The sequence below is a fragment of the Eriocheir sinensis genome, unplaced genomic scaffold, assembly GCF_024679095.1.
Source record: "Eriocheir sinensis breed Jianghai 21 unplaced genomic scaffold, ASM2467909v1 Scaffold1548, whole genome shotgun sequence".
NCBI classification, from domain to species: domain Eukaryota; kingdom Metazoa; phylum Arthropoda; class Malacostraca; order Decapoda; family Varunidae; genus Eriocheir; species Eriocheir sinensis.
In genome coordinates, this window is record NW_026110904.1 from 1 (window position 1) to 14,845 (window position 14,845).

A 14,845-nucleotide genomic window follows, 5' to 3' on the forward strand; every position below is an offset into this window, starting at 1 on the left:
GTCCTTCGGCGACATGCTACTTCAACGCCGCCATCGTCGGAGTCCCTCTCCTCGCGCTGGGTTCCGCTCTGCCTTGCAAGTTTATGACCGTCGCCATCAGGGAGGTGAGTGCGTGTGTGCGTGGCCGACTCACCCCTTTCCTCCCTCTCTCTCCTACCCTCATTCCCTCTCTCTCCTTTCTTTCACTATTTTACATCTTATATGTTCACAATTGAATACATATGTCAATCCTCTGACTCTCTCTCTCTCCCTTATCCCTCTATCTCCTTTCTGTCCCTACCTTTCCCCTTCCCTTTCGTCCCTACCTTTCGTCCTTCCTTACCCCGACCTTGATCCTACCTCTCCTTACCCTTCCCTTCCTTGCCCTTATGCTTCTAACCCCGCCCTTTGAAAACCTTGCCTTCCCATCTCAACACTTCCTTCCCCTTTCTCTAATCAATACCTCCTTCCCTTTCCCTCCCTCAACTTAACTCTCACCCTTTTCTTTTCCTCCCTTTTCCTACCCTTTCCTTCTTCTCTCTCATCCTTCTTCTACCTTTTCCCTTTCCTTCATCTCTTATTCTTCCCCTTCCTCCGTTCCTCTCCTCTTCCTTCCCTTCTTCTCTCCCTTCCTGAACCTCCCCTTTCATCCCTCCCTCAGACGCAGCTTCGACAACGGCTCTGAGATTGACCGCTTCGCTGGACCCTCCGAGCTGCCTCTTCTTCACGAAATCTTGGAGGCGCAGGACTTGCCCCCACCTCCTGGAGCCCCGGTGCCAGAGGAAGCTGTTCTGCAGGCTGACCCAGATCGGCGAGTGTGAGAACGCCTCTTTCATGCAGCGGGCGTTCGACTCCGTGGCCACCCTGTGAGTATATGGGGGAGCTGGGGGTGTGGGGGGAGTGGGAGGGATTAGGTGTGTCACTGTGTGTGTGTGGAGAGAGAGAGAGAGAGAGAGAGAGAGAGAGAGAGAGAGAGAGAGAGAGAGAGAGAGTTAAATATAAGTAGATAGGTAAGTAGATAAAATGCGAGAGAGAGAGAGACCGTTCTGCATTGGGTCATTTTACATTGTGTTTCTCTATGCAATTTGCGGTAATAAGTGTGAGTCATCTTTGTGCGGCCTCTTGCTAACGGAACGGCCACTCACTCACTCTGGGGGCTGGACCGCTCTCTTAGTATTACATGTTTCCTTCGTTCTTTCACTGTTATTCACTATCATCCACTCTCCCATTCCTTCTGTTTTTCACTGTCATTCCTTCTGTTTTTCACTGTCATTCAACCTATCATTCACTATCACTCACTGTCATTCACTCTATCATTCATTCTGTTTTTCGCTGTCTTTACTCTCATTCACTATCGTTCACTCTGCCATTCACTTATTCATTGTCATTCACTCATTCACTGTTTTTTGCTTTATCGCTCACTCACTCATTCATCCACTCATGGGCTGGACTGTTCTCTCACCCTGTTATAAATCCACTGGTCTTTGTTTACTCAATTTTGATTCTTTATTTATTTATTTTTATTTACTTAATCTGTTCTGTTTCGAGTGAGCGCCTTGACCTCCTATGTCAGGCTGTTGTGATAGGTCCGTATTCTTAGACGCTTCTGCTACTCACATCAATTACTACTAAACATACACTAAAAAAAAAAGAGAGAGAGAAGTAATAGGCGTTCTCATGAGTGGTTCTATTCACGTTTATGGTACAGAGGCTTTGTCAAACTACCACCAGGCTTATAAGAGTACTGCTGGAAATGCCACAAGTACGGAAGTCTTGTCATATAACTTACTTGACACTTTCGCTTCTTTGCAGTTATGCGCTTTTCTTCTCAGACAATCCGCGAGATCCGAATCCGTGAATGTTGAAACTTGCAGCCAATGCCAAACCAAGAGAAGAGTGTTGCCTTACGTTTGTGTTTGGGCTGTTCGTCATTGGCTGTTTGGGCAACGTTGCCAAACTGTAGCTTAAGCCTTGCCAACTGTGGGTGTGTGAGTCCCGAAATGTTCAGAAGCCTTTTCAAACTATCTCGGGTCATACAACTAGGCTCTAGCCATGGCAATACTAACACAACCTCTACGAATGCCTTGCTAACTGGATGTGAGAGCCCCGTAATGTTCAGAAGTCGTTTCAAACTATCCCTCGGCTCATACAACTAGCCATGGCAATACTAACACAACCTCTACGAATGCCTTGCTAACTGGATGTGTGAGCCCCGTAATGTTCAGAAGTCTTTTCGTCAGTGGCTGTTTGGTCGTCGCGCCTCGCCTCGTAATGTGTGTCGTTTTCCCACCCTACAGAACGCCGGACCCCATCGCCCGCCGCGTGGGTCTCGTCAACGTGTTCAGGGCAGCGAGGAATGACCAGTGTGAGACTCTGATCTGCCGCGACCCGCCCCACCTCTCCTCCCTGTCCCCCCCGGCCGCTCACCCCCCCTCCAACCACCTCCCTGAAGACTCCTCCTCCAGTACCTCCGACCCTGACGCCGAGGAGTAGCGGGGAGGAGACGCAGGTTGTGTGACGCACGGATAGACGCAACGCTACTACTGTCCTCTGGCAACAGTGACTCCTGACTGTTGACTGACTGCTGCCCTTCCTTCTGTGTCCTTGTCTCCGGCCTTTTGGTTGTTATTTTTTTTAGTTTTCTCTCTGTGCCATAGTGCCCGCAGGTTCTCCTCCCCCCCTTGCCCCCTCCCCGTGATGGTTCAGACTAGCGCCAATACTGCCTGTGTTGACGACCTCCATCACACCTCAGCGGAGTGGTTTGCTGTGCCGGTTTTAAGTCAAATTTAACGCAATCTTCCCTCCCCTTTCCCTCCCCTCCCCTTCCCTTCCTTTCCACTTCCTTCCACTCCCTTACCTTCTCTTCTCTTCCCCTTCCTTTCCCTACCCCTCCTTTCCTCTCCCTTCCCTTCCACTTCCTTACCCTTCCCCCTACTTTCCCTTCCCTTCTCCTCTTCCCCTTCCATCCCCTCATCCTTCCTTACCGCTAGGATTAGACCTGAACCGGCACTGCGTTTGTCTATTGGCGTGTTGCAAGGGGCAAGAGGCAGGCGAGGGTCGGGCTGTCTGCGGGCTGCGACTCTTTGGACTGTGATACGCAAGACTAATCCATTACAGTTATTTGATGGATTCTTAGACGAGGGCGCCACAGATGCTTACCAATGACCAGGCTAACGATACCTACTCTTATCCCTTACGTAGCTTAGCACCCCACAGCCTCACAGAATGACCGCTGAACATGGACTAACCAACCACCCCCTCCCATAGACTCAGACTCACAGACAAGCAAGGTTACTTCTGACGCTTTGCTACGGTTGCTCAATGTTAGGTGAGACACGTGAGGTCGGTATTCTCAGACGCTTCCGCCCCTCACATAAACTATTTCCAAAGGCCGAAGAGGAGATCGCTTGGGTTCACATAATTGTCTCCTTAGGTTCATGGTGCAGAAGAAGAGTCAGACTACCACCAGGGTCATAAAATTTGCCCTTGAAATGCCAAACACTCCTACGAAAGCCTTGACAAAATGTGTGTGCCTGGGTGCTGAAATGTTTGACCCAAATCTAATTTACCACCAGGGTCATAAAATTACCACTGCAAATGCCCATCACTCCCACGAAAGCCTTGTCAAATATGAATGTTTGGGTGCAGAAATGTTTGACCCTAACCTAACCTACCATCAAGGTCATAAAACTAGCCCTGGAAATGCCCAACACTCCCACGAAAGCCTTGTCAAAATATGTGGTAAGACGCTGAAGTGTTTGAGAATATGTCCCTCACCCTCCCTCCCTCATTCCATCCCCGTGAACCCTAGAGTGGCGCCCAGCCTGACCCACGGGCGGCGGCAGACGACCGACCACACCGACACACACACACACTGACTGACTGACCCGACCACCAGACTGTGACATAGCAAGCAGTCCACCTCCCTGTGTGTGTGTGTGTGGTTGGTTCAAATGCCTCCGTTCCGGGCACCATGACAATCAGACTTAGAACTACTACTACTACTACTATCCTCCTCTTACCCCTTCTCTTCCTACTACTACTATTACTCCTCCTCCTACTGCTACTACTACTACTACTACTACTACGGGTACTGTTAGGACGCTTAACCAAAGACTATCGTTATAACACAGGACATGCTCAGACACGTACTAGACGAGAAGATAATTAATATATTTTTTCACGTTACGTTTAATTGATTGATATTTCTAGTTACCATTTTTACCGCTTCTTTTTTTTTATTTACCAAAGACTTTTTACGTTGACTCAAGACGTGTAAAGGACCTGATAGTGATGATGATGATGATGATAATTATGATAGTAATAATAATAATAAGAAGAAGGAGGAGAAGAAGAAGAAAGAAGAAGTGTTAGACAAAGAAGAAAATGAAAGACAATTGAAAAAGAAAGCAAGAAAAAAAGGAGAAAAAAAAGAAAGAAAATGAAGAAGTTTTGATGATGAAGAAGAAAATATATAAGACAATTAAAAAGAAAAGAAAACAAGGAGTAGAAGAAGAAAAAGAAAATAATAATAATAAAAGTGTCAAACCACAATTCAATCATAAAAAAACGAAAAGAAAAAAATATTATCATTATTATTATTGTCGTCACTACTACATGTGACTGACTGACTGACTGACTCTAAGGAAGCTGTGACTCTTTCTAGTCTTCCCTGTGACTCACTAACTGACTCTTTGACTGACTCAGAGACACGGACTACTACTGTTATTAATGTTATTGTTATTGTTGTTGTTACTGTTGTTGTTGTTGATACTTATTTTTGATAACCTGAACAATCAACTTATCCCGTGAAAATTAGTACGTAAGGTTTTATTTAGTTTAAGTGTGACAGACAAGCAGACACACAGACAGACAGACAGATCCAACATTATGCTTGACTGTCATTGTTGTTTATGCTGTTACTGTCAGTTTTTGCTGTCTGTTAGCATTGGTGTGCTGATGACAGCCAGACAGACACACAGACAGACAGGTAGATCCAACACTGTGACGCTGCTGTTTCTTTCTGTCACTGTCTGTTGGTATTGGTGTGTCGACAGCCACACAGACAGACAGGCAGACAAGCAGATCCAACACTGTGACGCTGCTGTTTCTGTCTGTTGGTGTTGGTGCCCAGACAGACACACAGAGACACACACACGAGACTTATTTACTAGGCGATCACAACACGGACAGACGCAGAACACAGACACGGAGTAAGGAAAGGAAGGCACACACTGTCTTAGAGGAATTGGTTATCACATGCACTCTCAATCAAAAGGCTTAGGACGGTTAGCACTTTGTCATTTATTTATCTCACATCACAGAAAAAAAAGGAAGGAGAAAAGAACGAACCAGAAAATTAATTGTTTTGTCAAATTTCAAGATTGTGTTAAGTGGCTATTGCCAAGCACTTCGTCATTCACTTATTCGTTATGAAGTGGTTTTTTTCCATCATAATGCTCAAGCCACTGTTTACATGAAGTCTTAATGACCGTCATTGTGGACGTTGTAGACTTGTCAGCATTTATTTATCTATTTATTGATCTATTTATGACTATTTATCTATTTATTGGAGTGACAATTCCATCAGCTTACATGTTAAGAGGACCCTGAATGTACCTGACTCACGGTGACTCACCAACGCTCAAAACGGACTCAGTGACTCACCTCAGTGACTGCTCTGACTCACTGACTGGCTAATACAAAAAAAAATCAAACTTCTAGTGACTCATGAATGAATGGTTTTGTATCCAGACAACTGACTCACGCACTGACTATAGCGTGACTGACTGACTGACTTACTGACTCACTAACCCACACTCAGAGAGGCTCAGTGACTCGCACGAACCACCACTGACTCACTGTGAAGAACCGTACCTGACTGACTCAGTGACTAACATGACTAACACTCCATGACTCACGAAGCCTCAGTGACTCATCATTGACGACTCACGCTTTGCTCAGTGACTCAGCGGATCCATGACTCGTACGGTGACTAAGCTATAACAGACGAGCTTAACTGACTCACGTGATAGAGTGACTGAATGTATGACTGACTCAACGCCGACTAGTCAACCTCAGGACGTGACTCAGGAACAACTGACTCAACGGACCTGACTTTTTGCTACCTGGGCTGCTGGCGGTCCAGGATATTTGGAATATTTATTATTTTTTGTCTATTTATTTTGATTGTTATTAACTTGTTTTTCATTTCGGCAAAAAAAGGAATTTGTTCAGCTCATTGTGTTTGATTGATGCCCCTGACGACGACGAGGAGGAGGGAGAGGCGGGGGAGTAGGAGGAGGAGGAAGAGAAGTAGTAGAAGGAGAAAGAGAAAGTGCAGAAGAAGAGGAGGAGGAGGAGGAAGAAGAGAAGTAGTAGAAGGAGAAAGAGAAAGAGGAGGAAGAGAAGGTGAAGAAGAGGAGGAGGAGGAGGAGGATAGAGGTAGTAAAAAGGAGGAAACATGAAAATGTAGGCAACAGAAAGCCTACTGGCTCATTCTGAGGTTGCCGCTGGTGTTTTAATCTGCCTCGACAGCCACTTGGGGCCTGGGGCGAAGATGAAAGCACCTCGGTATTCAGTTTACTCCTGACACAACGTAACGGTCAATTCGATATTTGAAGGAACTGATGGTATCCGCATGTATATACTACTTCGGTGGGAAGATCGTTCCAGTGGCGGATGACTTGGTTTAAAAAGAAACTCCTTCCACTATCTATGCTACGTACATAAACTCAACTGAATGGGTTAACTGTTATTTCTAGTTCTTGAGTTGGTTTGCACTTCAAAGAATTTGGAGTAATCGACGTGATTGAACTTTTTCAGGTAGGCTACTTGAAGACTTGAAAGTTGAATCATTTCCCGATAGGCGTCTTTTCTCCAGAGTACAGAGATTGAGTCACTTAAGTCGTTCTTAAATGCGATGTCTGAGCGTTTCATATGGGTGCGACAGCAAGAGGAGTGGAGTGGTGGAGTGGGTGAAGGTGGTGCATTGGTATGGTTTGGACACGTGATGAGAATGGGGGAGAATGAATTCGTGAAGAGAGTGTATGAGGGAAGGATTGAGGGAGAGGGTGTCAGGGGAAGACCACTTGTGAAGTGGATCGTTTTTTTTTTTTTTTTTTTTTTTTACAGCAGAGGAGTCAGTTGATGGGCATAAAAAAGAAACAAATGTGAAAAAAAGCCCGCTACTCACTGCTCCAAAAAAGAGTTTGAGGCGTGGTCGAAAGATAGGTCAATTTCGGGAGGAGAGGTGTCCTGACACCCTCCTCTTGAAAGAGTTCAAGTCGTAGGCAGGAGAAAATGCAGATGAAGGAAGATTGGTCCGAGAACAAGCATGATTAAACCAAGGCTTTTTAGCATGAGGAGTAGAGAAAGTACGTGGAATGTATGCCTCCATTCCAGAGACAATCACCTCTGTGATGCGCTGAGCACACACAGAGGGGTCTCTCTCCTGCAAGCAGTAATCATTCCACGGAAATGAAAGTACATCCTCAGGTCGTCCCACCGAGCTGAAGCAAAATGCCAGAAGCATCGCCTCTTGGTGGGTCCAGAGGATGTACAGGAGCGATAGGACAGGATACAGAAATAAAGGTTATGATCGGAGGAGCCCAACGGAGAACAGTTTGATAGAGTAAGCAGTAGGATTAGAGGTAAGGAAGAGGTCCAAAATGTTGGGCCTGTCTCCAAGACGGTTGGGAATACGAGTAGGGTGCTGAACCATCTGCTCTGCTCTTGGTCGTTGAGGAGAGCAAAGTTGTAGGCTTATTCACCAGGCTGGTCAGTGAAAGAGGATGAAAGCCAAAGCTGGTGGTGAACATTGAAATCTCCCAAGATGGAGATTTCAGCAAAGGAGTAGTCAAGATGTGCTCCACTATAGAGTTCAAATAGTCAAAGAATTTTACATAGTTCAGAAGAGTCAAGTTCATGGGCACGAGAGCAAGTGATGTTGTTGCGCACGTAGGCGCAACATCCAGCTTTGGATTGAAATTTAGGCTATAGATAGTAGGAGGGAACTGAGTAGAGTTTGCTCTCAGTAGCCGCAGCGACCTGTGTTTCGGTGAGGAAGAGAAGGCGAGGTTTAGAAGAGGAGAGATGGTGTTCCGCCAGAATGAAAATTAGAACTAAGACCGGGAATGTTGCAGAAATTGATAAGAAAGAGGTTCGAGGAGTTATCAAGACACCTCTCAAGTCGGTGATCAGAAGGAAGTCCTCCTGGGGAATTTGTGGTCCCCCAGGCGAGGACTCGAGCAGAGTGAAGGTCGCCATTTTGAATTTTGAATTTGGAAGAGGTGTGTATGTTGTGTGAATGTAGTGTGGTGTGGATAGAGAATCTGTCAGAGAGTTGAAAACAACAGGATTGCATGTGCTGAGAAGGAGTGCCAGAACAAGGAGAGAAGGAGACACTTCTGCAGGCCACCCCCCTGGAGGGAAGTTCCCACGAGGGAGCAAGGCATCAGAGATATAGATAGATAGATCCTAAGGTCAGCAGTGTCTATTTACTGTATATAGACCATTCATTTTGGGGTAGCTAGTCTTCAAATACTGCTGCCATCAAAGGGTTAATAGATAAAATGTATACTTGACTGAATCAGAACTTACTTGATTGTCATGATTCCATTTCCTCTGTTTATCGTCCTCATTTTCCCTTGTGGTGTTGTCCGGGTTGTGAGCCTCTCACACTCCTGCCGATGGTTGACTCTCCCTAGTGTTCATCCTTCTCATGTCTTCCTCCAAGCTGCATCTCTAGGTCTTCATCAGTCTCCCAGCTGCTCTTCTCCCTCCCACCTCCACATGGAACAGCCTAGAGGCAGCAGCAGGGCCAGAGTGGAGTGCCTGCCTAGCCCTGGCCTGGGAGTGCTGCTCCTGCTTGCCAGGAAGGTTCATCAGGCCAGGCTGTGTGGGACAACTCTGAGGAATGGCTGACACCAGAGACAAGTATTTCCCAGCAACATAATGTCATGGTAAAGGCCTCAACAGATGGCTCCCTCAGAGGCCTCCTTAACCCATGGATGCTGGCACACAGAACTCTGCAATGTTCACCCCCAGGGCCAGGCCAGGCCTGAACACTGACAGATGAAAGCAATAACAATACAACTATAAAACAAAACAGGAGCAAAAAAATATTACCAACAGTAAAAACAATCTTGTGTTACAATATCCATATAAAAAGTGATAAATTAACTAGAATAAGATGGCCCTAGTGGAGCCATCCCAGCAGGCAAGGTTCAACACACACTGCATCAATGAGCCAACATAAGGTGAGGGTAACGTTGGGGGCTGCGCTATAGCTGCGTGTAGCCTCAGTGCTCATCTCCATCAAACTGACCCTGGAGCCTGTGGTGGGAAGAAACAATCACCCTGGGACACAGGGCAAGTGTGACATTCGGGTTACCACAGTTTACCTTCCTCAGGTTTCCACAGGTGCCCATTTATCAACCAGCCCGAAAGGGAGGATGAACAGTTGGGTGGGCTGCACGCCGACCCAGGCCAGCAGATTGGTAGCTCGGCACTCAGCACTGCAAAGTGTAGACCAACTGGGCCAAAAGGTGCACCACAGGTAATAAGAGTGGCTAATGGAGTTATCTGTTGGAAGCATTTGTCCCACACCTTGCCTGACACAACTTGGCATTAACAGGTAACCATGGGACAGAGAGGCCAGTAGTGTCAGGCTGAGAAGAATGGGAATGGTATGGAATGTTGGAACACCAACCATGCCTAGTCTTCAAAAGGAATGAGAGAAGAGAAGTGTAAAGAGTGAGCTATGGGAGGTAGAGGACACTCAACTCCTCACTCAGACAGACTCTGCCCACCACCACCATGCCTCAGTGCTCACCACCAGCTTTGGCTCTTGTACTTTTACTGACCAGCCCATGAACGAGGCTTTCTTGAGGGGCCTGATGTTGCCCCAAGCCCATCATGGCACAGGCAAGTGTTTATAGTGTCGTCATCTATTCTTGGCTCATGCTGACCCCCGGATCTCATTCTTGATTCACTTGGACAGTTCCTCTAGAGTCCAGGTTAGTAGGTGGTCTTCAGGACAGTATGTGGGTAGTCTTTGGCCACTTTCGAAGGTGACTGAAAAATCCCAAGTGGTAGCGGCGGATTCGAACCCACATCGTCCAGCATGCAGCAAACATGGAACGATCAAGCAAACCACTCACCCACCATCTTTTGCTCTCCTCGATGATCTTGAGCAGCTTTGCAAAACAAACTGTTCTATCTACTCTTTAGCAGTTTAGCTGATGATTCTACTTCACATTACTCAACACCTTTCAGCAAGAGACCCTCCCTACAAGAATTACAGTAAACTCAGGGCTGGATGCTACAGGACGCTTTTAACCCGACCTTACTATCAGTACTGAATGGGATAGGAGGAACCTGGTGTCCTTGATGCCTCAAAAACTCAATTTCTCCACGTCAACTCAACACAATCTACCCCCTACTTCCCCTACCCTTCAATAACACTCAGCTGTCCCCTTCTTTAACAGTAAACATCCTCAGCCTGTCCTCAACTCAAAATCTTAACTGGGCACTTCGTATCTCCTCTTGCTAAAGCAGTTTCCTCAAGGTTAGGCATTTACCATCTCAACAACCTAATAATATAAATAAATTTTCCTCTTCTTAGTAGACATGCTGAACTTTGAGATGGGAAAATCTGCAGATAAGAATCACAAGAAACCACACTTCAAGTAATCACATTTAAGGAAATGAAAATACAAAAGAAATGTAACCTGTAACCCTTCCCTTCCTCCGTGGCTGGCAGTGTGCGGTGAGGAATAAAACACAACAGAGCTGTGAACATTTATTCTTAAAAAACTTGAAAACACGAACGGTAAAAAGTTGGTGCCAAAAAACGATGACAGTGACGACGGCTGGCAGATGTGTCATGTGTGATGGTGATGGCTGACTGCAACATTACTGGTGGCACTCCCCTTAAACATTGGTGGTGGCAGCCCCCTTAAATATTAGTGGTGGCAGCCCCCTTAAATATTAGTGGTGGCAGCCCCCCTGAACATTATTGGTGGCAGCCCCCTTAAATATTAGTGGTGGCACTCCCCTTAAATATTAGTGGTGGCAGCCCCCTTGAAAATTATTGGTGGCAGCCTCCTTAAACATTACTGGTGGCACTCCCCTTAAACATTGGTGGTGGCAGCCCCCTTAAATATTAGTGATGGCAGCCCCCTTGAACATTATTGGTGGCAGCCTCCTTAAACATTAGTGGTGGCACTCCCCTTAAACGTTGGTGGCAGCCCCCTTAAATATTAGTGGTGGCAGCCCCCTTGAACATTATTTGTAGCAGCCTCCTTAAACATTAGTGGTGGCACTCCCCTTAAACATTGGTGGTGGCAGCCCCCTTGAACATTATTGGTGGTAGCCTCCTTAAACATTATTGGTGGCAGCCTCCTCAAACATTAGTGGTGGCACTCCCCTTAAACATTAGTGGTGGCACTCCCCTTAAACATTAGTGGTGGCAGCCCCCTTAAATATTAGTGGTGGCAGCCCCCTTGAACATTATTGGTGGTAGCCTCCTTAAACATTAGTGGTGGCAGTCCCTTAAACATTGGTAGTGGCAGCCCCCTTGAACATTACCGGTGGCAGACCCCATATAAATTAGTGGTGGCAGCTGCCGGCAATACTTATGCTCACTGATATTTGCACTAATGGGAGCACTTGTACTCTCTGATGTCTGCAACACTGGTGGTAACAAATGACTACAATATTGGCAGCAGCAATACATGAGAACACTGACAATGGTGGCTGCCCTTGGCAACGCTGGTGATGGAAGATACAAAACACACACACCCACACACCCACAGTAGCCTTTCCACACACTGCTGGCTGCCTCACCCCTGCCATCACCACACCAATGCTCAAAAAATCCTTCCTCCTTTCTGTCCTCCCAACACAGCACAAAACACACACACACACACCCACCCACAGTAGCCTTTCCACACACTGCTGGCTGCCTCACCCCTGCCATCACCACACCAATGCTCAAAAAACCCTTCCTCCTTTCTGTCCTCCCAACACAGCACAAAACACACACACACACAGATAGCCTTTCTGCACACTGCTGGCCGCTTCACCCCTGCCACCACCACACCACCAGTGCTCAGAAAACCCTTCCTCCGTTCCTTCCTCCCAACATAGCGTAAAACATTCATAACTGGAAGCAATATTTTCCACAACATACTTTTTTTTATTCCTGTGGATTCTCAAGTGGTATCAAAGACATACACTACTGAAATATACACACACACACACATACATGTACACATACACACAGATGCAAGCAGGAACACACACACACACTGGAGATTTTATGCTTAAAAACTAAATGAAAAGTCTGATTTGTGGAAAAAATCACTGGTTTTCCATCTCTCTGAAGGCATACACTCACACACAAACACGAAAAAAAAAAAAAAAAAAAAAAAATATTGCCACTATCACAACAAAACTATAAAAAATATAATGTGAGGCCTAGGAGCGACGACCACTATTATTTGACGTCCTGAGGAGTCGGCAAGGATGGGGCGGATGAAGAAGATTCTGTTTTGGAGGAAGACTCGGACTGCTTGGAGGGAGACTCACTTGCGTCCTTGCCATTCTGCACCACCTGGAAAGTATCGGGAACAACACTTACCGACTACAGTGAAACCAGATTGGCGAGATTGTTTTTGACATGGTTGCACTTACACCTTTCACATCAACTACAGTCATACCTTGGTTTACGAGTTTGATTCATTCCAGAATTTTGCTCATTAACCAAAAACTTGCAAACCATAACGAATATCCCCATTTAAAATTAATGTGAATTCCATTAACCCTTTCATTGCTAAATGCTCTCAGCGTGCGTTAGGCGTATTTGCTGGTGGTACTAAACGTTCGCTGAGAGCTCCAGCTGCACTCAAATCTCCCGTGTATGACTGTGTTCCAACAATAATTCTCACAACACAGGATTGCCAATTGAGTGGGTTCTCCACTAAATTTGGTGGAAAATCATATCAATAACACGGAAAATCTACGGACGAGTAACTGAAATCTATGGACAAGAAACTGGTGGATATTGTTGTCCAATATAGTGACATTTATCCATAGCTTCACCTATCACCTGACTGTTTCTGTGACCAAATACAGGTAACTCGATTTACGCGAGTTTGGTTTACGCATTTTTTAAATAACGTGGGGTTCAAAATCCAACGAAATGTTTAATTTACACGTTTTTTTCACTTATACGCGATATTTTATGAGTGCCCACCAGATGTCTCACACAACTGGACTCACACATCGCCACTATATATATATATATATATATATATATATATATATATATATATATATATATATATATATATATATATATATATATATATATATATATATATATATATATGCAGTAAACCCCATTTAGCGCGAAATTAGGTGGATGAATAGCGATAGCTTCTTTGAATTCACGCTAATTGAATAAAGTAACCAATATGAAAAAAATTATTTGGTGCACGATGGGTCTGACTTTTTGGATTTGATAATTACTCAAAATAATCACTCCATTAAAAAAAAAAAAAAAAAACTACGATTGGCTGTGCCCTGAAAAAACCCTTGTTATTCACTGGTAGTCCCTTGAGACCCCCCACCCCCCGCTGGGCTCCCCGAGTGCGCCTGGGGGATAGTCTTGCTGCAAGTGATTAGCAACGAAAGGGTTAAGACTGAGAAAAAAGCAGAGAGGCTGGTAATGGCTGCTGGCACTGAAATATTCCCTTAAAACCTTGAGACAAAAGCAAAGTGAGGGTGGCACTGGCTGCTGGCACTGGCACTCACCTTCCTCTTGATGGCGATGGGCTTGGCGGGTGTGGCGTTGCTGGTGTTGGTGCTGGGCTTGTTGGCCTCACCCTGCAGGATGAAAAAATTAAAGTTCAGGAAAGAAACAGGCAAAAACTGGTTCACTAACACCCTGATGGAAGAGTGGAGTAAACTGAGAAGGGTTATCGAGACATCACTCCACCCAAATTTGACCTCTCTTTTGGCCACTCTTCTCAACTCTTTTTCATAGGGAGAGTGATTAGTGGACTTTTTTTTCTCATTATTATCGTTTTTTTTTTTTTTTTTTTTTGTACTTCAGCTGCTTCCTTTACTGTAAAAAAAAGAAAAAAATGTAATTGTGTAATGGCCCAAAATGCACTACAGCTGTAATGGTATTTTTTCCCACAGTAAATTGAGTTAACATGAGATATTTGTGCAACCATTTATTATTTTATTAACCCTTAAAGTGCGGGCTTATTATGCCGTGCCTGCCCTCCCACACGGCCATATTCAGGCAAAAACATACCTCACTTCAACCTTTCATACCTTCACTTCTACTTAACTCATGTAACTGAATGAAGTACCATTGTAAAGTACAAACCCTATCTGTTTTTTGATGTTAAGGTGAAGACTATATGACCTTTGGAAGAGTGCATACGGAATATTGAAGTAGGATCACTGAGAGCACATTTTTATAGAGTTTTCCACCTTGAGTGGACTTCCCTTCTATGATTTAGTAATAAGAAGCATAACTTTTATCAAGTTTATGAACCACACCCCAAAAAAACCTAACTTCTAGGCCTTCTTGATGCCCTTGATGGTTATTGAGGTCAAAGGGCCCCCATCTTGTGGATGAAATTCACTGACCTGTCCAGCCTTCATCCTCCTTCCCTTGTTATTCCTTTCTCCCCATTGATGTGTTATTTAGCACCTCCAATAAGGAAGAAGAAATAATATCTCCCTTTGAGGTTCATCTACTACTCCACTACCCAACCTTCCCCTCCCTCCCTCCTCCTCCCATTCCTCCACCTCAGCCTCCTCTTGGCGCCATTCTCCAGCAGCT

The 14,845-nt window shown here is 45.3% G+C and overlaps 1 long non-coding RNA gene and 1 pseudogene across 1 annotated transcript; one reads left to right on the plus strand and one right to left on the minus strand.

Annotated features, from left to right (window-relative positions):
• The first annotated feature begins 640 nt into the window (after window positions 1-640).
• On the plus strand, window positions 641-4,587 carry LOC126990324 (uncharacterized; annotated as a pseudogene).
• Window positions 4,588-10,770: 6,183 nt separating this feature from the next.
• LOC126990325 (uncharacterized) lies at window positions 10,771-14,521 on the minus strand. The gene is made up of 2 exons (XR_007744213.1): window positions 13,801-14,521; window positions 10,771-12,598 (listed from the first exon to the last, which is right to left on the minus strand). It is a non-coding gene; the product is annotated as an uncharacterized LOC126990325 (long non-coding RNA).
• Window positions 14,522-14,845: the final 324 nt, after the last annotated feature.